Below are 25,534 nucleotides of genomic sequence, written 5' to 3'. Positions count from 1 at the left end.
CCTGGAGGCTGGCGGGCAGATTTCCTCTGCAGGGAACGCCTTCTCTTCCTACTCCTTAGGCAAGCTGAATTAACACAAAAGCCAGCAGAGAGCCCCAGATTCCCTAACCCATGACACCTTCACAAAAAAATGCAAACAGATGCACAGAAGAAGCAGGCCGTGTACATAAAAAGAAGCTAACCCTGTAGTACAAAATGCACAAACTTAGGATCTATTTTATCCATGCATAATGCTTCCTTACCATTTTAAGTTTGATTTTTTCCCCCAATAATTTTGAATCTGCTGAAGAAGTTTAACAGAACCTCTACTAGAATCCGTATCATTTGAAGCCAATGGTCTGCTTTACCTCCTTTTACAAGAACAATTCAGACTCCAGCAACTTTTCTAAAGTCACACAAGCAGATAATAAAGTGCTAATTTGTTTGGCTCCCAAGCAGAGGTTCTTAGCAGGCCAAAACTATAAAAAAAACAAGACCACCAATAGATTAGCCTTGGGCGCAAAGGACTAAACACAAATATAATTTATCATTTTGCCAGGTTCAATAAATACCATTTTGATGTGTTAATAGCCTTTAACAATGAAGGCATTCGCTATCAATTAAATACACAAACCATTAAATAGGGAATAGAAGTGTCAATAAAGGCATAATCTACTAATTTTCTAATCAATGATGCTAATCATTGCCGGATATTAATCAGGGAGTGGACACTAGCCATAACATAGATGATCATTTATGATTATGGTTCACTAAAAAAAAAAAAATCTAAATAGTATTAAAAGCAGAGTACAACACTAAACACATATTCCCTCAGTAAGTACTTGTTGATAAATGCTTCGCCTTGAACAAATGGAAATATCTGCAACATTCAATGATCCCAACGTTTACGAAAGGCTGCGTACAGGCACATTTCTACTCCACGACAGTAAAGAGAACTTACATGTAAAGCAACGTGAGGACTACAGTTGAAACAAAACCTAATTTAACTTAACCTGGAGGCAGAATTCAGTAATGAAGGCTAGAACTTCCAAATTAGGACCCACCCGCCTCTGTCCTTCAGTAAATGAATAAACCTTATGCAAATCACTTAATCTCCTGAAGCCTCAATTTTCTCATCTATAAAATAGGGAGGCAGAATATCTCCTTCATAAACGTCCTGCAACACATGTGGTCCTTTACCATCCCGTAATAATTGTTGCCAAGGCAAAAAGCAGACAGGAGGTTAGAGGCCCTGGGCCCCGGTCACTTCCCAAGGGAGGGACGTGGTGTCTCAAGGTCATTCCCAAGGGAGGCGGGAGCGCGTCTCAGGTGTGTGCTTTCCCTCTAACCAGCAACTTCCTTAACGGTTCTCTGCCTTCATGTCCACATCGTGAAGATGGAGATTATAAGAGTATTTAAGTCCATGAGTTGTTCTGAAGGTGAGATGAAGTATCTGTACAAAGGGTTGAGCGCTTAGGAAACGCTAACAATAAACGCTGGCTATTCTCAGGCCTCGCTTTCCCGTTTCATACAACCTGTGGTCTGGACGAGGTGATCTCAGGCGTCTCTTCAGGTCTGAAAATTTCTACTCCTACTCGCTTTCACAGACGTTAGAAAAACTGTTTTTTACAACTTTGGGGGCTGTTTTTGCTCCTAATGTCGATGAAGATGGGGCAGGAGAGGAGAAAGCTGGGGTTTCTTTTCCAACCTTCCACATCGATTAGCCCTCTGGTAAGAAAAACTCTGAAGGGCTGCTGGTTGTTCCTCCAAATGGTCACATTAAAGAAAAGTCTTCCCTACATCAGTCACCCGGAAAAGTCTCATTAAATATGATGTTTGCCAATGCAATGCTAGCATTTTTTTCTTATTCAAATTTAGTGTTCTGATTCAATGAACTATTGGCTCCTTTTAAATGTCCTTAATTGTGGAAATGAACGTTTTGCTCCACTTAAACACTTAACATTAGTTGGGACCCCACTTACCCCAAAATCTCACCTGACCAGAAATGCAAAGAAATGAAGGTAATAAACCAAAAGGGCCAAAATTCACAGAAGTAGCTGTGAGAACAGTCTTTGTTCATAAGCTTCTATTCCCTTTTTATGCAAAAATTACAATAACAACAAAAATAGCTTTGGCTGTTTAATGACAGAGGAATAAGAAGTGAAAGACAGCATGACGAGAGAGGAAAATGAAAAATGTATCTTAAAAATTATACCTCCGCTTGAGCTGCACACGTAGTTAAAAATTCTTACGAGAAGGAATGTAAAATCTGGAACAGGTCTGAAATCACACAATACTACGTTCAGATCATTGTTCTACCATTTAAGGCCTGTGTCACCTTGAATTTACTTAACTTCTCTAACAGTTTTCCCATCAGTAAAAGGGAGAAATCCCTTCTAAAAGGGATGTTGTGAGAATAAAATGAGAGGGCATGTATAAAACATTTTGCGTAGTAAGGACCCCAAAATGATACATGATAGTAATATTTAAAAAAAATTTTTTTGAACACTTATTTAGTTTTGAGAGTCAGAGAGAGACAGAGCGTGAGTGGGGAAGGAGCAGAGAGAGAGGGAGACACAGAATCCGAAGCAGGCTCCAGGCTCTGAGCTGTCAGCACAGAGCCCGACGCGGGGCTCAAACCCATGAACCGTGAGATCATGACCTGAGCCTCAGACTGGGAATACTCAGCACCCTCAACAGCTCCTGGGTAAATGATTATATTGTAACAGAGTTCATAAGGATGATCGTCCATTACCAGGAAGCTAAATTATAATTAATATATTTTGTTCGATAAGCACTCAACAAACATTTATTGAGTAACTACTGTTTTCTCAGACCTATAGTTTGTACTGGCACCCAGAGATAAGACACAGCTGTGACCTGAAGGAACTGGTCCCCCTAGTGGGGGCGAGAGAACTGTAAACACATGACTGCAGTACCCTGTGTTAAGTGTTGGAACAGAAACTATGGAACCAGGCATACGGGCCAGGCACTATGGAAGTACAGCAGTAGCTAGCTTTGCTGGACGCAATCTGTTCAGGCTTCAGACATGAAATGCCGCAGAAGCTGACTCCTGAAAGATTTGTGACAGGGTAAGAGATGGCCGAACTAGCACTAAAGGAACGTGTTGAAGCATGGGTGCCTGGGTGGAAAGGAATAGGCGGAAAAGAGAACTGGAGGTAGAGGTGGGATTGTGAAAAGTCTGATAAGACATATAAAGTATTTGGACTTGATCCAAAAGACCTCACGAAGATGTTATGCAGGGATGTGCCACGGTCAGAATCACGATTGCGAATGACAATCACGGCAATGGTTCAGAAGCTGGATTCAGCAAGAGACAGACGGAGGCAAGGAGACCAGGTAGAAGGGCTAACAAAAGAATCTAAAGACGAGATGAGAAGAGCCTGAACGCAGGCCGTGAGAGTGGGAAGAGTCAGAGAGGGGGGGAGTTTATAATTCCTCTTAAACACATTTCCATTCAGTATGTTAGTTTTTAAAATAAAAAGTCCTTAAAGTACTAAATCCCTTGCGATCAATAAATCTGACTCTCCTGTCATAACTCTTCGTGGCGATTCTGAGTTCCTTAGATTTTAGTGTTCCATAATTCACGGCAAGATGATAAGGCGATAATCTCTGATAAAGTTTGAAATCGTATTCTAGGTATTTTGATACTTGGCCAATTCTTTCTTTCTACGATAAGATCTATACTTCGTTCTGGTTAAGTGTTAAGAAAAAAGGATTCAGGAAAAAGTAAAGCATCAGTTAAACCCCCACCAGTTACGTCTGACAGCTTGGCCTAGGAAAACAAAAATCTCGTATGCAGCACTTAACTGCTCTAACTGGAGTTTCCAAAAAGGCTACATCTTGCACCATGTTTAAGAAAACTCTTCCTATTACTGAATACTTGTTCAAATATTTAAGCAAGAATTTCATTTGAATGGAGTCGATACGAAATACCTCACCAAGGAAATATTGACCACAAAGTTAAGAAACAGAAACTATAGAAACTATAAACCTTTTGGTTTTGTGTTAACTTTTTTCAGCAAAGCGAGGAGTCCAGAACAGCGGCCACCGAACTACCAACACGTGAACAAGCTTCAAGCGAAGACGCTTAGGCACTTGTAAAAACAAACATCATTCCCATTATTCCCAATGCTAAAATTGAGGTTGGCAAGGCTCTCCTCTTAATAGCTCAAAAACAATTTCAAAAGTAGCAGGAAAAGCAGCTACTTTGCGAAGAGACTAATCATCGTCATTAAAAGATCCTTAAAAGCAAATACAGAATGGTCAGTCGGCCTGGTCACCTTAATTTTTAATGAAGGAATATCTTCAGCTCTGTGGATGCATGAAATAGACTTCTGGAGGAAAATGTGCTGTCATTAAAAAGAAAACTGATTTTAACCTTCACCTTCACTGGTAATCTACAATCACAGGAAATCATATTTGAAAACAAAACAAAACAAAACCAAAAGGAAATATGAGACAGAGGCAGAAGAAAATCTGTCAGGGCTGGAACAAACAAGGTGGCTTATCATAAAATAGCCAAATGGTTTTCTCCACCTCCATCAAGGTCACTTTACTGATCCTGGGCTCAATAAGATGATAATGCATTTAACCACTTTCCTTGCATCTGACTTCGACCTCACAAATCCAAATGGCCTTGTTTAACTACCCTGGCCTTTCAGCATTTCCCTGAACAAAGATAATTAAGGAGATGTACTGCCCCCTACTATCACAGGAATTGAAAGACAAATAAACTTTTAAGAGCACAGCCAGGTGTCTAGTCCACTAATGTACAACTTTTAAGCAGGAGGTAAAATGAAATAATGGTTAAATAATTATAAAAGGTTAACAACGTTAAACTTGTTATATACGGTAATTCTGTTTAAGAGAAAAAGCATAAAAAGAGTTCCAGGCTACATTTTACAGGTCTCCAGATAGCAGGTTCTCTCTCTGCCTGCCGGATGTAGTTTAAGACAATGGAGAAAAGGTACTGTGCAGAAACTAACATGAAAAATTTCATGAAAACTCCCACACATCCTTTTAATTTAAAAACTTTTACGGTGACCCATATACATACATAAATAGAAAAAAGTGAAGTGTTTTTCCACATTAGTTCTGTATTAGTCATTTCGGTAGGCTTTATAATCCATTCTGCTTTGTAAATGTATAAGACAAGATGTTTATGCGAAACAGCATTTAATGTGAAGAGAGGGAAATAACTCTTAAGAGGGAAACTCTTTTTCTTTTAAATACTATAGCACGTGGCTTCCCAAATCTTACTATTGTTTAGATGTGATATTCCCTCAAATATCTGTGTGTACTTCTCTAGTTTTATTCTTCCCCCGTGAAATGAATTTATTGCCAGTAATACGTGTACCATAAACTATTTCTGGGATACCAAAGAAGTAGTTGTTCTCTCCCCATTGTAGTAAAGATTTAAGAGTACATATTTCAAAACTTAAACACATAGGATTCGTAACCGAACAGGCAGGTTTGTAACGAAAATCAACACATAAATTTTGAAGCAACTGGTTTCTTAAGTATTAAAATATATATACCATGTCAAACCTTGTAAAACAATATATAATCAAATAACTGCTACACATCAAATTATTATTCTCTATGGGGAAAAATTTTTCCACATGTCAAAAAACAGCACATTCCAAATACCTAAATGCACACAGGTGAAAAAAATCTTAGACGTAATTGTGTATCACAATGACCTTTTATTTTAGGCAAAACTGTCATGAAAGTCCTATTAATGTATTCCGTATCCTCTATTGCTAGAGAAATCTGTAACGTCAAGCAATCCGATACATGTAAATATAAAGAATTTCTAATGTAAAATACCTATTTAAAGAAAAAATGAAGTGTTACTCTTGGCTCCAAAATACTCACTATTTGAGGATATAGAATCACTTCGTATACGATTACAGCCAAAACAGCACTTAGGATCGAGAACTTAACATCTATATTTATATGCTTTAGACTTTTCCAGATCGACGTGATGCAGCAAAATCTTGCTGGTAATCCTCATCTAAAACTCTGGGAAGCCCCCTGCTCCTCTCTCTTATTCTCTAACCTCCTCATCTTTACATTCTTCCCTCTCTGCCTGCAAGTTTCACCACTTGTGTTTGTGTCTGTTGCTGGTGTAGCTAAAAAACCAACTCACTGTAAGATCTAGCTCTTTAAACACGGTCACAGTTGTGACGGGTTTGTAGCCAAAACTAGGGAGAAGTTCTGATCTAACCCAGAAGGGTACAACTCACATTAGGGGTAAAAAAAAAAAAAAATCCAAAAAACAAAAAACGAAAAACTACTGCCCGTAATCCCGTAATCACTTACTTTCGCACTGAGACATATCACTCTATCTCCTTCATGGTACCAAATTCACAACACCCAAACATCCTTAAGTTAGGAAGAATATCCTATTTCTCGAAAGTTTGGCGCTAAAGCACTCACATCCAGGATAAGCTAGGAGGTCAAAGCATGGCTGGAATGGAGATGTGCATCTATGCATACCTATATTTGCACAAAGAGTTAAGAAGTCTATAGTTAAGCAGTGATATACCACGTCAGGGTAAAATGTAAACTTTTTTAATATGAGGAGAAGTTAACAAAAATTACTCCTTTAGATAAAGACTTAAAACAAATATAATAACATCCTATACTTGGCTTCTGCATTTAGATTGTTAGAGAGGTGGTTTGTAAAAAATCTTCATTCACAATTGTTTAGTCAAAGTCCAGAAAACAAAATAAATTATAAGCATAAAGAGACTGATGCTCCAAAGCCCAATCTCTTAATTGCTGATCAGAGCTGAAAATAGATCTTTTTTTCTCCACTAATTGAATGAGTCTTGTTAAACCTTTTGAAATGCACTTTAGAAAATGCAAGAATACAGCTCAGAACAGGTTCTTTAATTTGGGTCATTTTCTGTTACTTGCAGTAGTGACGGGTGCTTAGCAACGCTGTTCTGGTGGCCCTTTTAAGGAAATGAATACCTGGGATACAGCATTTTAATCTATTTTATGGCATTAATTATCAAGATCACTGTATTTTAGACAGTGCCTCCTTTGCACTTTCCTACATTATGAAAGAAAAGGAGTCCCGTGATTAATTGGATGTATTATTTGAGATGACAGAAGATCCTGTGAATCCCCTTTCCAAGTAAAAAAAAAAATTAATAATAATAATAATAATAATAATAATAAGGACATAAAAACTAATAGTAAATACAAGTCACAAAGAAGGTTAGCTTAAGTGTTTAGACAAGGATCTTACACTGAAAATCAGTATTCAGACATCTGGAAGGGTGCATGTGAAGTCACTTTTCTTTTTCTAAGTCTTTGAGAAGAATTAAATTCTTTTCTGCCGCACATTAGGCCGCTGTATCTAAGAAACGTGATGCGACCCGTCCAATGGCCAACATGTGGGACGATTTTATTTGGTACTCAAAGACTTGCACAATGTTTCCAACACTGGTTTTAGGAAAGAGGACTTTTACCTGAGAAATGTGAACACGAACAGCCTTTTAAATCATAACCAGGTACTCACTTTGTGTTTATGTTAATGTGCTCGGGTGATCAACTAGGAGGAAGCCAAGGAAGCAAGGTAAAATAAAAAGCCACCAAGCAGTTCTTAAGGAATCGAACTGCCATGTTACCCTCTGTAAATCCATCCGTTCGCAGCTCATCAATAATTAGCACAACAGGTTTAAGAAACTAGTAATTAAAAATATTTGGAACACTCCCTTTCCCTTAGCTCTCTGATCTCTCACTTATCCTTGTTCAGTGTACAACTCTTCTAAGTTTTCCTTCCTAATCACACAATTCATTTTAGATCCCATGTGCCGAAGAAGGTGACACTCTTCCATAACAGCATTCTCTATCTTGGCGGCTAATAAGAGATCAAGTGATTCCCTCTTTGTCTGGAATGTACCCTAATTTCAGTCCTTAATGGCCAATTCTTTAAAGCTTTTAACACTTAGCCTCCAAAGAGGAGAAAGACACCAGGTTAACAACCTGAAATCACATTTCTGGGGCAAGTTTCAGTTCATCGGTTCATATAGAACCAGCATCTCTTTAAATTAAACATAGTTTATACTTGATTTCCAATTTATCACCAAACTGTGTAGATCACAGTATAAAATGAGTCACACCCAAATTTCACAAGTTTTTTAACCTCTTAAGACAGATGGACACTGCTTAGGCTTTGGGGGCTTTGAACAGTACAGTTGCATTTTAACGCCAGGGAATCTGCTGGGGGAAAAAAATGTGGGCCACAGACAGTATATGCTGCACTAAAATATTCTCCTACTGAGAGAGGCTCGCTAAGTTAGCTGTATTTCTAAAATGCCTTCTCTGGATATTTTCAATCCTTTCTTCGAGACTACTTTAACAATTAGCACAGAGAGGTCTCTGCATGAAGCTCTGAAACATTTAAAACCAGAGAACAAAAGGTTTATTTTAAAAAGGAAAACCTTGGCTTGTACAACTCCAGACGTGAATCTGCTTTCAATTACTGAAAGTATTTCCACTTCAGTGGAAAGGGATCAAATCTTCAACTTCACCATCTTAAGGCACTGAATTTGATTATATTAGGCTTTCAGAAGACAGAATGACTTTGTGACACAGGCACATAGACTCTTAACATATCATATCTGAGATATCCCAGAGAGATAGAGACGCCAGCACAGGAAAGGCAGGGAATGTGACTTCTCATCTCTCATTCTGAGAGATGCCACAGATCTTTGTTTTATTCTCTGGCAATACGCACATAAACGGTAGAAAGCTTTCTACTTTACTAGACAGTGCACACGTTTCCCCCAGCCGGCCCCCAACTATTTTTCCAGGAGCAACCTGCATGGAAACACAACGGCAAAGTTGGATTTCTTTTAGAGACTCGGCTATACAAAACCCTCTCCTGGCAAAAATCACACACGAAGTGTTTCGCAAGAGAAAAACCGCTCTTTTAATTAGCACGATTATTTTGTACCTCTTTCCCCATTAAGCAATCAGTATGATGGATTTTAGTTAATGGAAGCAAAGGGCTGATTAATCTGAGCTCAATGCAGATTTTAAAACACATCCAAGCCATAAATTACCCAAAATCACGACTGCTAAGATTTGCTCCCAACGAGTCCAACAAGACGCATCGCAAAAGTCACAGAATGCAGGAGGAACGACAGCTTTACCTCGTGGATCAGGACTGTATACTACCCTTTAAAAAAAATTAAAAAAACAAAAATCCACCTAATAAAAAATACCGGGAACAAAAGACTCCATTCTCCCCGCGGCTACCTGCACCACTCCGAGGGACGAGGAGGAATCCGGAAAGTTCAGCCTTCGCCTCCTCTAAACCCCCAAATTTGGTCCCTCAGGGGTTAAAGAGCCACCTCGTTTCAGATGCTAATGTTGCCTCTGCGGCGATTCTAACCCGCGCGGAGCCGCCTCCCCTTCCCACACCACCGGGGAGACAAGCGGGGCCGCCGCCGCCGCCGCCGCCGTCCCCGCCGTCCCCGAGTGCGGCCGAGCGCGCGAGCGACCCCGCCGCGGGAAGAGCCGCGCGAGGAGCCCCGCCGAGAGCCGCGCCGGGAGCCGCGCGAGGAGCCCGCGCGAGGAGCCCGCGCGCCGCCCGGCCGCCCAGGCCCCGGCCGCCTCCGCCGCCGCCGCCGCTCACCCACCTTGCCGCGGCGCGCCCTCGCTGTGGCCGTGCGGAGCCGAGCCCGGCGCTGCCAAGTTGCCTCGGTCTGGAGCGTATCATGTTACAGCGCCGGGCTCGGGGCTCCGGCTGCGAGCGGCAGCCAGACATGATAGGCTGAGGCTCCTCTGTTTACACCCGGCCGCGGAGGGGGCGGCGGCGGCTCTTAACCCCTTCGCGCCGGGCCGCCGCCGCCGCCGCCGCCCCGCCAGCCCTGCGCCCCGCCGCCGCGGCCCGGCCGCCGCCTTCCGACCCTTCCTTCCACACACACGCGCACACACACCCACGCACACACCCACGCATGCACGCACACACACGCCGGGGCATTTTAACAGCCGTGCCCCAAACGAAGAGTGTGAAAACTGCACCAAAAACTGGTTACAGGCGTGCCTTAAAGACCTGATAGGAGGTACATCACCAACACACACACGCACACGCACGCACACACACCGGCAGCCCATAAAACATCGCTATTCTCTACTGTGGTTTTTCGGGTGGCTGTAGATTTTGCCAAACAGCTTTCCGCCAGAAGCACTACTTGGCTGTGCTCACAAAAGGACCTCATTCCCCCGGCGCGTGAATGAATCCCGACCCCCGATCCGCCACCATTCATGCATCCCCCAGCCGAGCTGTTTACTTAATCCAAAGAGAGCGGTGGCCGCACTCCCCCGGCCTCAGCGAAACTCAGTGCTCCAGCTCGCTGGACGCGCTGCTCGGGAAAGGTGGGTGCCTCGGAGGCGGGAGGGGCCGGGCACCGGGCCTGGGGTCCACAGCGCCGGCGGGGGGACGCGGCGGGGACCGGCCCGGCCCCCCGCGGGCCCCGGGGCTGCGCCGCCGAGACTCGCCCGCTGAGGTCGGCCGGGGGCTGCGCCGCGCCCCCCTCGTGCGCCCGCGGTCTCGGACCTCGGCGACCGCCTAGGGGAGGGCTGGGCCCGCACCTCGGGGAGGGAGGAGGGTCCCCGGGGCTGGCGGCGTGTGCTCACGGGGTCGGAGCGAACTCTGAATGATGTGCCACGGCTGGACAACCCTGATCTGGACTAGCTAACGTGGTGTTCCAAGTAGCTTGACTTTTAAATAAAACATACTTCAGTACTGCGGCCCTTCCATTTTTATTTAAAAATTGCCTCCCTCCCCCTCCAGATCCACTCTTGTCATTATCTTTGTACTGCCTCCAGTCCAACGTCCCTCCTTCCTTTAATTTGTCTTTTTTTTTTCTAGAACATTCCATCCCCCTCAGCTGCTTCCTCCATTAAACTGAGAATTGAATGTGTGTTAGTGAGTTTTGGGATTTACCCGTGTTTTCTTCCAATTCCTCAAGACCCCTCCGTATTTTTATGAAGAAACAGAAAACAAGAAGCAGACGTTACGATATGGACATCAATCAGCACATCTTTATATGATTAGCTGTCAGTCCACATTTGAACGAACTGCCGTCTAAATACAGACTTAAGCCAAAAAATTAATACTTTAAGAAAGGGTTAGTGTGCTCCATTTATCAGTAAGATCCAGTAAAGAATGTATTCATTCTCACCTCAATCTGTGATTCAAAAACAGTAATTTCTTTTTCCTCTGTAGCATACTCCTTTTACCTTGACTTTTGTCACTTTTTACATCTAATGCTACATATGGTAAGGGGAACACAGCTCATCAACCTCTTGGTGGATACTTTTCCTTCTCTGTTTTCATTACCATCTAACACATTCATCATCGTACATGGAAATGTCTGGTGTTACTCAACGCTTAAGTCTCTACCCCATAGGGTTCTTTTCTTTCAGGCATGATGGCTCCTCTAAAATCGTGACTCACAAACATTCTATTACAACATGATTATCACAACCATCATGTCTGTTCTTCCCTGAGTGATCAACATGTTCACCCTTTCATTAGGACGTTAGTAAGGTACCCTAGAAATTATTTAAACATTTCTTTGACACAGCCTAAATTTCAAAGTTAGTTCAGGGTTTTGCAAATCTCTTTAGTAAAATTGGGTCAAAAAACAGAACAATAGATATTTTGTGGGGCTCCAAAAGACTTCTGAGCTCTTAAGCAAATATCTTCCTAAGTCATAATATTTTGAACATGATCATTTCACAGATCAGGGTGATGTGTGTGACTCTTCCTGTGTGTGTGTGTTTGGGGGGGGGGTGTGTTACTTGAGGTAATTGCCAATAAACACTACATAACTATTTAGGCCAGAATCTGAAGAGGCTGTTCAATTGGACTCTTAGAGCAATTAAATAGGTAAAACACTGCACAGCTGGAATTTTTCAGGACCTGCGGGTCTTGTCCACGTTTCAGATACGTACCCCTGGATTTTCGATGGCACAAATTAGCAGATGTGGATTTGAATAAGAACATTAGAGGACACAAAGGGGAACACTCTAGTGGGAGGAATGAAAGGTTTTAAAATCTTAAATCCCTGTATGGGCCAAGATGAATCTCAAGAAGATTGATATTTGGCCTCCTCATCTCCCCAGATAAATGCTATGTAAATCGGTCACTGATTGATAGCATTTATTAAAATTCCAATTTAAAATGCTAATTAAGCAATGCCCATTTATAAATATCAGATACAGGTAGGTCAATTTTCATACTGGACTATATTGGAATATTCTACACGTATATCTAGTCCTACCTTTTCTGGATACAAAACTAATTATTTCCAAATTGCACAAAGACGGTGTCCCTTGAGAATAATCAAGGGCTTACTTTGAACAGAGCTGAGCAGCAGCGGCAGCAGCCCATGGGGAAGAAGAGGGACAGACGTGGTTTTAAACAGTTTCTATCGCTGAATAGGGAAGGATGGTGTCCACATACGTCTTCCTGAGAAAAGACAAGTTTTGTGACCACTCCCACCCATACGTTAAATCACTGCCATCTTGGAAATAAAGGAGTCTAATACAGAGCTCTATAGAGACACAGAATAAGGCCCACATGAAACTTCTATCTACTATAGTTTGCCATATCGATGATATCAGGAATAATTAGCATTATGGATACTGCCTTTTATAACTTAAGCATTTCTTGTCTAAGATCTGCAGAATTCCCCACAGTTCTACGAGCAGACACTATTAAATATGTTGAATTATGTGGCTATTTTATGTTGTGAATAAATAACCACATGGAATCATGCTTGCGCTATTAAATGAATTTTACTTATAACTGAATTCAGTTCTTTAGGCATAAAAGCCTAATGACTGCACACCACAAGGAAGATTTTTAAAAATGCATGAACCAAACCAAATCAAAGCAAATTGTATTAAAAAAAAAAAAAAAGCCCATGAATGAGCTGTTACTTCAAACTGGCACCAACTTAGCTTTAATATTAAGACTTCTTCTCACCTCTTTCTACTTAGGCCCCAACCCTTGAAAAAAAAAAAAACCCAGAGTTTGGTCATGATGAGGCACTGAAACCATATTGTCAGAGATGCTAATATAAAGTCAAAATCAAACCCTTTTACCTCTACTGAACATGGGATGTCTGATAACAAGCAACATTGAGCGCTTCATATGACTGTCACTCTATTGAGCATTTGACACATGCCCTTTTTATTTCTCTAAGCTCTTGTACTGTTATCCCATTTTACAGATGAGAAACCGAGAACTTAAAAGAGAGTAATAATGGTCCAAATAGTTACAGAGTACCAGAGCTTAAATTCAGCCCTGAGGCTTAAACCATTTCATTAAAGCATTGACTCAGTGGTTAAAACTGGTATCAGGAGGATAGATTGCTTCCAAAATCCAATGCATCAGGAGAAGCCACGCCAAAGATTTGAAAACATGATTTTCCATGTTTAAAATTGATCGATTGTGGATTTGGGGGGGGGGGGAAGAGACACAGCATGTGATTTTCCCTGTGTTTTATTTTATTTTATTTTTTTATTTTTTTTTTACCGTTTATTCATTTTTGAGAGACAGAGAGAGACAGAGCATGAGCAGGGAAGGGGCAGGGAGAGAGGGAGACACAGAATCTGAAGCAGGCTCCAGGCTCCGAGCCATCAGCACAGAGCCCAACGCGGAGCTCGAACTCACGGACCGCGAGATCATGACCTGAGCCGAAATTGGACACTCGTCGGACTGAGCCACCCAGGTGCCCCATTCCCTGTGTTTTAAAGTTACCTGCGGAGTTAAGGTAACTAAGAGCGCACCTATTGCTAGTAGTCTCGGCAAGCTGGAATCTTGCAGTGGAACGAAAATAGTTAACAAACATTCCTGATTGGGGAGTGGCAGAGGTCAATATGTTTCTGTCACGCTAGGGTTTCGTTTGTCTAAATGGACTTTGGTACAAATTACACATTTATTTGTAAACTTTTTCTTTTTTAAATTACCAATATGTCAGAGGCTCTCAATGTCACCTAAACTAAGGGGCACTGACATCAACAGGTACATAATAATTGTACAATTACTTTGTTACATGCTGTGCATACAGTTTTAGATTTCATCTTCTGTTTTGCAAAGGGTAATTTTGTCAGTAGCAAGAAGGTCTCCACCAGCTATGTGGGCTCTAACGTAAAGCTGTATTTAAAATCATATTTCTGGGTCCTTTTCCCAATAGAGTTCAATTATCACTTATACTGGAACCGAAATAAAGGTTTGAGAGAAAGGCTCATAATAAAGTCCAATTCATAATTTTCACAGATGTCTAAGAGTAAATCCAAAAGGAGAGTATAATACCTAGGTGATTCTTTGATTTAACCCACAGAACAATCCACCCACGATACAGCTTTTTTATTTCATAACTACCTGCAATGACCCACATCCAAAATCGTTTCCGAAAGGTAAGTTTTCTTCTTTATTTGTAAAGATGCTATTTCACCAAAACCACTAATGCCTCCTGAAATCCAATACTATGTGATAAAGACCTAAGACTCTCTCTTTAGATCTCCAATCATGTTTGTTGTGTATCAAAAGAACTGGTTCTTATTTTTGTCCTAATTCAGGTGACCTTGGGCAGGAGCATGCTGGGTCCTCCACAGCCTGGGCAGGCAGGGAGGAGGAGGAAGCAAGATCTGGGAGTGTGTGATGAGGTCTGGACTCTTTGCAGGGGGCAATCAAGCAATGCACTGCATCCAAAAGGCTTAGTGAGCTTCAGCCCTGTGCTGGCAAGTATCCAAGCGGGAGGGAAGGGGGTAAGGAAGGGAGATCATTCCTCTCTAGTGGTGAGAGCAAGACAGGGGTTCAAGAGGGCAGAGCTTCAAGAGAAATCCAGATGGTCAGCAAGAGTTAGCTGGGGGTACGTATGCCAGGAACTGGGTACAGAGCTAGAGCCGAGGACTCAAGTCACATCACCAAGTGCCCAAAGGCGATGTTAGAAGGGAGTCTGTAGTAGACCAGTGCATAGAACCCTAGTTCCATGAATAAATCTCCATGATGGGGGGAGCACAGGAGAGGCCAAGAGAGAGGGAGTGCCATTCACCCCTGGAAGGTTGGATACAAGGTCTCAGGCAGAAAGACTAATTCCTAAGCCCACCCAGGGATGGCAGTATTCGTCCATGCTTGACAACTTACTGGGTTCAACCTATTTTTATGTTTTGAAAATAAGGATATATTTGGGGGTGGGGGTCCTTTGAATGTATTCTTTGACAGTCCATGTTTAGGAAACTGAAATGTGATAAATAACAATGATTGCACTGTTTTCATTACAGAGTAATTTTGTCTGTCTTTATTGACTCTTGATTTCCAACCATCATTCCATTCACCCAACCCATATTTTCATATTTTAGTGTTAAGTTTTCAAACACATTTCCAGTTAAATGTTAAAAAGCTAGGCAATATACCTTTGAAATTAAATATATTACTATAAACACTTTGTCTTCTCTGTTCAGACACCAAGAATCGGTTACTCATTGAAGTTATTAGGTATGAAATTGTCTACAGAGGCAATGAGCTGTTCACCAGGTCAAATCCTTAATGCCGGGGACAGAGCAGAGAAATCACAGAAACTTCTCTAGTCGCTCTTGAAAATTTATAGCATTAACACTTTCAAAAGACTGCCTGTGAATTATGATAACTTTTTTGCAGTTTATTTAGTAAGTCTTTATTGACAAATTTAGATAATAATTATTATTTTCGGACATTTTATGACACAGTCACATGGAACACGTTTTCAGTGATTTTTTTTCTATTTCGTGAACATAAATCATGTCTAAGCACATATTTTTATATGTCATTTTAGATGTAGGTATATGCTTGATACTTCTGCTTTTTACCTGGCCAATTGCTGCTTGTTCATGACTTGGCTTAGCAGTCCGTTCTTCCATTTAGTCTTTCCTGACCCACTAACAATAGTTTAAGAGCCCCGCTTTTGAGCTCCCATTGAACTCTGCAAATACCCTTTTCTAATATTCATCATACTGTGTTCTGCTGCCTATCAACCTATCTGTAACTCCTTCCAGACCATAAACACATGAGGGCAGGGACCACTTCTTTGCTGATTCCCCAACACTTACTAAATGTCTTGCACTAGAGACACAAATATTGGTTTAGGGATGGGTAGATTGAACTGGAAGCAAATAGTCCAGATTGAAGACACTGCTTGCTAATTAAAATAAGTCTATCATTTGTATTTATCATGCTGCTGTAATTATTTAGTCCTCTTTCTCTCTCTCTCCCCCCCCTCCCTCCCTCTCTCCCTTTCTCTCTTTTACACACACACACACACACACACACACACCCTTAACCTAACCCAGCCTAACCTAACCCACATATTTGAGGGCAGAGACTATGACCTAATGGCACCTAGCACCATTGATAATTTGAGATTGCTATGTTTTCAAACTATAAATGTATACTTTTTCATTCTAAGATTCATGGGATTCTAAAACTGGACATAAACTTAATATGTGATCTAATTTGGTCATACCCTCTGGATCCCCAGACACAGACCACCTATTTGTTTGTTGGTTCTTCTCTTTTTTTAAAGCCCTACCAGGCCGCATCCATTTCAAGTGACACATTACAATAGTTCACATTGTTGACCGTGATCAATTCTATTTTGAGAGTCTCTAAATCTCTGATGCCACAATTTACGCCCAAATGCTCTTGCCCAGGCTTCAGTAGACACAGAGCAGCTGGTCACCATTTTTCTCACTAAGTGCCCTTCATATTCTTGAAGACAGACTGTGTGTCAATCTCCCCTTAAGATCCTCGTGGCCGTGCTAAGTAATCTCGATTGTTTTTATTCTACTTTACTGGTTACTCATGGGTCTAGTTTTCATCTCTCTTATCATCCTACTGGCTGTTCTCTGAAGCTCCTTCACAGGGTGTGGGGGTGTGGGTGGGGCTGAGAACCACACTGACTGGGTTATCAAGCTCTAGGTTTAGAGGTTTAGGCCCCGGGAGAGAAGCGAGTCCTACGAGGAACCAGAGCGAACGCAAAGAGACTGAAGCAAGGATTTCATTTCTTTAAACGTGCCAGCCAGGGGTTCGGAGGTGGGGAGAAGGGCATTAGTGCTGTGATGTGCGTTTGCTAATCCATCCCACAACTTTGGTGTTTCTGGGAGCAGAAGAACGAGAGGCACTGAGGGAACTGACTCTCGGGGGGTACCTCCATACAGGGGGCACGGCAAGGAAGTTCAGGCCCCAAGGGAGACGGAAAGCGAAGTCTAGGAAATTGAAGAGAATCGGGGGGTGTAGCACAACAGAGAAGCCCCAGGGGAGAGGTTTCAAGAACTGAGGTCGGGACCGTGGAGGGTGATGGTTAACAAAGCTGCATGTCACAGATTAATACTTACGATGATTGAAGTGAAATGCCTGAATTTGGCAGGAAGAAAGCAATTTGTGGCCTAAAGGAGAAGAATGTCTAGCAGAGTAATGGGGTGAAAGTCGGATTTAAAAGCAAGAGGGTGGGGAAACGGAGACAGCCAGTCTGCAAACCAGTGTTTTTCCTCAAAATTTTTAGATTTGAACTTGACTCACATTTATTGAATGCCTATTATGTGCCTGAAACACCTTAGGTATTTTCACACGAGATGCCTTCTTTAATCCGCACGGGGCAAGACTAGTTTTAAACCTAGTGTAGAAAACTGTATTTCCATTACTTAAAATACCCTGTAGGGAAAAATATACTGGTTCTTTTAGGCAACTTGCTACATGAGGTCTCTCTCAGTCTGCAAAAAGCAAATGTGCTTACTTAGGGTCTTATTAGGGTAGCTTCAGCAGCATAAGGGGAATACACATGGGGGATAGATACACATGGGGGAGAAATGAATTTTCTAAAAAGCGGGAGGGAGGCATGAAGTAAAAGCCAGGTTGACTCAGAGGCTGTCAGGGAAGGAAAATTCTAGTTGTAGTGTATCTCGTCTTGGGGGCTGTAGGTTCTGAGTGACAGCAAGCTTCAGGGACTGTCTCTTTCTTTGGAAAACTGGTGCAAAGGGAGTTAGGTCGTTCCAAAGGTCTAGAGTCATTAAAGGGAAAATAAAGACATCTATTTAATTGATGCTAAGCAAGGTGTATGCATAAGACAAAACATCCTGACTGGTAAGGCAAGTGTCCAGGTGACGCTTTTGACATTACACTACACAGGTGTTTCAGTGCCTCCCATCCTTGGTGGCAATTTGATTTTGACACAGAAACCACCATGAAAATACAGCTCTCTGTTATTTTTGGCCAAAGGCCTTCGCAAGACTTTCAACAAAAGGTTTGTACAATGTGATCATTCAAATGAATTTTAAAGATTAAGGCAGAACGAGTTCGAGTATTTTAGAATTAATTTCATAATATTACTCATTAGATCAATATATCACTGTGTCACTTTAACTACAGTCTAAGATAGCTTTAGTGCGGACGATAGAAGCAGCCAGCGTTAAGTAGAAAGGCTCCCACGGTTAGGTACAAGTCTTTGTGGAATAAGCTGTATCTTTTTTGTTTGTATTCTGGTATGGATGTTGGGTAAAATTTACTGTCAAGGAATTTCTGGCAGGGTTTCAGAAGGATGGTTAGAATGAGGAATTTTCTGACTGGCAAAGAGCAGTTAGATGAGGTTGTGATTAACGGCAACTTATGATTAGTGAGAAAGGTCCTAAATTATACCTAGGCATTTATTCCACAAAAAGCCTGGTGATTATTTCCAGCGATTTTAATAAAAATACATAGTGTCATAATCAGTGTCAGGAATATTCATGGCTGTAATTCAGATAAGCAGGTATCTTTTTGTCCGTGCCTTAGATTACTTGAAATGGGCATCACTAAGACCACACCACAAAATGAAAGAACCTAAGGGGAACAGAGAGGCTTCGATAGTTGGTAGGTTGGAACCGGTGAAGAAACATCACACCCCACCCTTTAGGGACTTCTCCACTTCTCCACAAATTCTCTAGGCATCCGAAAATCTGAGTTCTAGACATCACTCTGCCGATTGGCTGTGTGACCTTGCTAAGCCCTAACTTATCTGGGCCTCGATTTTTCCCTCTAAAAAAAGAAATCTCTCGGGTCTCTTGAATCCTTTTTTTTTTTTTTTAAGTTTATTTATTTATTTATTTAGTTAGTTAGTTTGAGAGACAGAGAGAGAGAGGAGAGGCAGAGAGAGAGAGAACACCAAGCAGGCTCTGTACTGCCAGCACAGAGCCAGATGTGGGACTCGAACCCACCAACCATGAGATCATGACCTGAAACCAGGAGACTGATGCTTAATGGCCTGAGCCACCCAGGTGCCCCTCTTTTTCATCCTTTAAATGGCTAGTTTCTTCAATATTCTTTAATGTCTTTGGGTAGTAGTTTTCAGTTATTGGATGTTTAGATTCAAGCATTTTCTTAACATTTTTCCTTTTTCCACCTGCTTTTCCGCTGTCCTGATTGTTTTGTTGCCTGTCCATCCAATATCATTTTACAGATCAAACTGTTTGAAGGATAAGTTAAAGGGCCCACTTGGTCATCTCCAAATGTTGACTTCTCAGTGCAGATGTGATTTAGAAGACAGCTATTTTCATCTTTTTTTTTTTAACGATGTTTATTTATTTTTGAGAGAGACTAAGAGACAGAGAAGGTGATGGGGGAGGGGCAGTGAGAGAGAGAGAGAGAGAGAGAGAGAGAGAGAGAGAGACAGGATCCAAAGCCGGCTCTGTGCTGACAGCAGGGAGCCCCATGAGGGGCTCGAACTCATGAACCGTGAGATCATGACCTGAGCTGAAGTCAGCAGCTTAACCGACTGAGCCACCCAGGCGCCCCTCATCTTTATTCTACTCCATATATTAACATTCCAGGTGGTAAGATACTGCCCACATTCCAATGCATTTAAGAGGTGAAAGTTTCTTTCCTTCATAAGAACAGCATTGGTGACTTTTTTTCAGAAGCCAAGAGACATAACAAGGTGTGTGCGGGTGTGTTTGTTATGGGGGGCAATCACGTGTGTCGATTCTTCCCGGCCAAGATTTACATATCTTACAAGATCTCACTCTTCTAATGCCTCTGTGTCCCATCAACAACTTTCAGTTGTTCTACAAGCAGAAGGCTCCTGATAAGTGGATTCAGTGCCAGTCTTGAAGAGATCATACAACATCACCAAATGTTAGGACACAAAAGAAACTTGGAGCTCACTGCTCAAATCCTTTGCCTTCTCACAGGGCAGCCAGTACATATAACCCTAAAAACCAGACATCTCCCCCAAATATTGTTAGCATGACCCCACCCCCAACCCCATCCCACACTTCCTTAAGCAAAGGAAAAAAGTGTTAACAGATGTTAAGGCAAAAGAAACACTGTCCACAGAAAATTAAGAATCCCTGAGACATTCACAATCAAACGTGAAACTGCCCGGCCCCCTCTAGTTAATGTGAAATCTAATTAATATTGTTGTAACTAGCAGAGAAAAAAAAATCTTTACCTGAACGTAGAATTAGAATGTTTATAATTTTCCACTTCTTTTTTTTACTTCTAAAGGATCAAGAAGCCTTTCCAAAGAGTAAAATACAAACCAATATTCAATTTTCCTCCAATTATGAAGAAATAAACCAAATTCAGGTCTTTCTTGTATCTGTACTGCCTGTGAATTGGCTGCTTTTTTTTTTTTACTCTCGTGAGAGAATAACTAAGGATCACCTTCCTCTGCAGAGACAGCAACTACTTATGCCTAAAAAGGGAATATTTGAAAATTCTTAAATTCATTCTTCTGCCTTTTTCCTTATCCTATTTCAAATCAATTTCCTATTTTCTCACATTCCTCCCGGCCAGCAGCTGCTCCTTCTGGGCCTTTATCTGGCCCGAGGAAGGCAGGCAGGCAGGCAGGCAGGCAGTTGCCTGTTTAGCTGATGCCAGCCGTGTTTCTATGCTGGAGACAGAATGTCTGATCTCCATGTCACAAGCAGCTTCCAATTGCCCCGTCTTAAAAAGCATCTTAACACTTGGGTCCACAGGCAGGGGTCCCCTGTCTTTGTTTTCATTGGGAATTAAAAAAAAATTTTTTTCTTGGAATACAGTCTCTTATGAAAAAGGGCAACAATACCAATAATCAACTCACAAGTCAAGTCACTAAAGGAAAAAAATTCACCTGCAGCGTAAATACCGAAGATTGAAGAAGTCGTGTAATAAACACTGTATTTGTAGACTGTCTGAGGCAATACACCTGAAGTAAAATAGCTTTCTCTGGTGGCCTGGCAGGGAGAATGGACTCTCCTGAAAAAAACCGCAACTTCCATAAAACCGTGGAACTGGAGAAGACCATGAAAAGATTTCCCCTCACCTTCCCCCGCCCCCGAAATAGACCTCTACATAAGTGGAAATGGCATCTAGAATTCTTGGTATGTTCGACTCGCTCATCAGACTCTTCTCGGTATATATCCAGAATTGTAAATGGCATTTTTATAGACTTCAAAGATGCCGGCTGAAAAGAACAACCTGCATCCTGGTAATTCCCATGGAAATGCCCCACATCTCTTCTGCATCCATTGTCTGATTGATCTCTGCCAAAGCGGTGTGCCCAGACCTTAGTTTGGCTGCTCTGGCTGCCCTATGGTCCCCTAGTGGTCCAGCCCAGCACACATGACTGATTGGCACTCTTGGTAAGGATTACCTAACTCCCTCCTTTGACTTTCTAAGACTTTTTTTTTTTTTTTTAATTTTATAGTGTACAGAAAAAGAAAAAAAATATCATCTGGTCTAATCTCTGGGATATAGTTTTATAAAGTCAAGGAAGACAGGACAAAAAAGCAACTTACAAAGAAAATATTCTGATGTACTGTTCTTCTAGTTTATTTCTATAAGGCATAATCATCAAGTTCTATCTACAGTACAAGCTACTTATTTCCTGACACCAGACTCCTCTTCTGATTTTCCCATTTTCTCTGAAAGCTGTCGATTCTCACGGTCACATCCTTTCCCTGTTCTGGCCATGTTCAGGCAGGAGTTGCTATGGCGCTCGTATTTTTACAGGTGCCTCTTGCTCCCGTGTTTTCTTTTTCTTTCCTCCGGAACTTTCTTTCTTCTAAGTCTCATTTCATTACCCCTATGCTAGGTGTGTCAATAACTCTGACACGGTCTCTGCATTCCTCCTCCAGTCCATATGCCAGGCAAGTCTTCCTAATGACTTACTTGCAAACGCTCTTCCCATGCTCAAGTCCTCATTGGCTGCCTATTGACTACAGAATAAATCCAGTCCTTAGCCTATTATCTAAGAAGACCCTTCGAGGCTCATCTTGCCCTTGGCAATATGATTTGCTCGGATAGAACCCTACCCTTTCTGTGCCTCGTGTGACTCACAATGCTCCCTCTGCCTAGATGCCCTCCCCTCTCTCCCTTCAACCCTCCCCTCTCTCTCCACCAACCCCACCCCCCACAACTCCCGCCGCCTTTTCTTTAGCTCTGACTTACATAATCATTGTCAGCTCTCAAGGCCTAATTCACAAATTATGTTATTCCTTGATTTCAATTCCCAGCCAGGCTCATATCCAATCACTTAATGTCTTCAATAGGATGTCCTAGGGGCATCTTAAAGGTAACATGTTCAAAGCTAAAATAATCATCTTCCACAAACTTCCTATTGCTTCTGCATTCCGGGTGTCAGTGAGCAAAACCTCTGTGTCCCCGCCAAATGCCCAAGGAAGAAACCTGGACGTCAGTCACTCTCTTCTCTTCCGTCGGCGTTGCCCGCCACCCCCCCAACACATTACTCCATCCATCAGCCTTCCACTCTACGTTTCCTAATTCCAACACTACAGTCACTGCCCTCCTTAATGAAATCCTCAACTCTCACTTGGCTACAGTATCATACCTGCCTCCATTCCCGGCTTCCTCCGACACACTCTTTACACAACATTCAGAAAAAAATCCTTCAAAATGACAGATATAATCATATCAATTTCCTGACTGAAAAAGTTTAAGTGGCTCCCCACTGCCATTAAGATAACCTCCCAATTCCTTAGTAGGGTTTATAAGCTCCATTGTGACCCAGTCTCTAAATATATATATATATATATATATATATATATATATATATATATATATAAAATTTAACCTGACTACAGTCCAACATAAAGACTTCACATGCTAGAGAAAATTATAATAAAAAATATACCACATTGCGTGCACATCCAGGTGGATGCCCGATAAACAGTAAACAATAAAACATGCTCTGAATTCAACCCTACCACAAATGCCCTTTCGTTCAATTTTGGCAGCCAGAAATTTTATCTATCCTTTCGCGTTTAATGCCATTTTCTTCTCAAAGCCTTCCTCGACCAATTAGTTGACATTAATCTCTTCCTCTCTGTTCCCCTAGCTCTTCATTTCTGATTGTATTACGGCATAATTCCCCTTGCTTGCTGTGGCTGTCCCACAGGCAATTCTAATGCAACGTGTCCAAACTGCCTGTCACTCTCAGGCCCAGAGCCATGCCTCGCTCTTGTCCTTCAGATTTCGGTTCGTGGATGTCCCCCTAGTTGACTAAGGTAAAGTTTCTTCAACTCCAACGTAAGATCATCACCATAGCGTGTTTTTCTGCTCCTTATATAGGTGAACCTCACCCCTCTTTCTGTTCAAGGAGCTGCTCCCCAAAATTAGATCCTCATCGTCTTGTGCCTGGACTTTTGAAAAGCATCCTAAATATTCCCTCCCTCCCCTGTCCTTCACCTCGTCAGTGCCCCACTTCTGTCTCCGCCAGTGACCTCTTAATAACGCCAACCTGCTCGGCGTCTCTGCTTTATTTCCGACACAGGCAAATCTCACCTCCTCAGCAGGATGTAGTTTAGGCCTTTGAGATCAGGTCCTGGGCCTTTCTTTTTAAACTTCATCGGCCGCTTTTCTTCAACCCGTCCTAGAATCTCCCTTCATAAAAGGTGCTACTTTCTGCTCCTCACATATACTTTGCCTCGTTGAAGAATAAAAGTCCTAATCACACTCCTCTACACATTAACCAGCAAATTCAAATAAATCGAACGTTTCCTCCACTGGCCACCTGTGGTGACTCACCAGACCAAAACCACAGCTGCATCGTGGGATCTATGACAGCGCTGTAGCGAGGCCTGATGAAAACTACAAACCATGGGCCCAGGAGTCAGACGGTCCTGGATTCCAATTCTAGCTCTTCCACTTACCAGCCGTCTGATCTTGGGGGAACTACTGGACATTTCTGAGCCTCGGGAATGTACGCAAAATAACAATAATGTGACACCTATGTCACAGCATCGCTGTGCAGATAAAGCGAGATAGTTGAATAAAGTTGGTGTATCTGCACCGAATTGGGGGCAAATTTTAAATGACCCTGGCTAATACAACTGTAGCTAGTGAGTGACCATGAACGTTTGGTTCTATAGTAATAAAGATTTAGAGGTCTTCCAAATGTCAAAACTCATAACCTCAATTTGATTTAAATTGTTAAAGCAAAATAGTTTTACTCCTCGGCACTACTCGAAATGTTAACTCGATCAATCACTTGAGGCAGTAAATTACTTAAAAGTTAATATTGCATCTAACGAGTTTAAAATAGAGGTACCACATAAGTAAAATCCTCTTTTAAACTTTTTTAATGTTTATTTATTTTTGAGAGAGAGAGAGAGAGAGAGAGAGGGAGGGAGAGAGAAGCGCACCTGCAAGCTGGGGAGGGGCAGAGAGAGAGAGGGAGACAAATGACCCAAAGCAGGCTCTGCACTGTCAGCACAGAGCCCGATGTGGGGCTCACACTCACGAACCGGAAGATGATGAGCTAAGCCAAAGTTAGGCGCTTAACCGAGACACCCAGGCGCCCTTCGTTTCTATTCTTATCATACTCGTCTAGAGCCATATAGAAGAAATTGCTCATGCAATTTATATATGCGCATATAAATACATTTCATCCCCAAATGTAGTACAATTAAGCATCGATTCAAAAGTTATGAAAATTAAATGATTTTGACGGACACAAATAAATATTAAAGTTAGTTTTTAATACCCAAGAGTGCCAAATAATGCTTAACAGTCCTACGATTTACCAAATTGGAGAAGAATTTTGAGACAGGGGTTATTTCTGACACAAATTTGTTGCGTGTGAATTGGCAAATATTCTTTGAGTCTGGAAGATGAAAAGATTATTCTCCTGTTTTTGGAATAGTGACAGCCATAACATCCCCAAACACATTTCCCCAAAGAAGATAATGGAGTTGGTTAGAGTCTTTGGAAGGAAGTAGCTTCGGGATCTATTGGGTCAAAAGACAGAATACGTTTCCTAGCACTGAGAATTATGGGACCTTGCTCTCTGTATGCCGCACATATCCGCACACAATTAAACAGTATTCATCTGTTGGGCTTACCAGACCAGGGAAGCATTTCTGCCAGCAAAATCTCCATAATAAGAATTAGTGACCATCAGAGATAGGAAAAATAACAATACAAATGACTCTCCCATTATCTTGTTTGGTATTATTTACTTCCTCTTAGAGAAATTAAAATA

At 41.8% G+C, this 25,534-nt stretch overlaps 1 protein-coding gene across 4 annotated transcripts in view; it reads right to left on the bottom strand.

The window, feature by feature from the left end:
• Positions 1-25,534, bottom strand: part of TENM3 (teneurin transmembrane protein 3) — a 2,564,262-nt gene that overhangs the window by 334,567 nt on the left and 2,204,161 nt on the right. The window contains exon 1 of one of the 4 annotated variants that reach the window (XM_058719937.1): positions 9,086-9,181. The exons of the other annotated variants lie outside the window; for them this stretch is intronic. The gene's annotated coding sequence lies outside the window, so the exon portion shown is untranslated. Of the gene's footprint in view, positions 1-9,085; positions 9,182-25,534 lie in introns of those variants that run through there. 4 annotated transcript variants of the gene reach the window in all.

Source organism: Neofelis nebulosa, chromosome 3 (genome assembly GCF_028018385.1).
Source record: "Neofelis nebulosa isolate mNeoNeb1 chromosome 3, mNeoNeb1.pri, whole genome shotgun sequence".
In the NCBI taxonomy this organism is placed as follows: domain Eukaryota; kingdom Metazoa; phylum Chordata; class Mammalia; order Carnivora; family Felidae; genus Neofelis; species Neofelis nebulosa.
The sequence above is the reverse complement of the archived record's forward strand: the minus strand, read 5'-3'. Positions and strand labels throughout refer to the sequence as shown.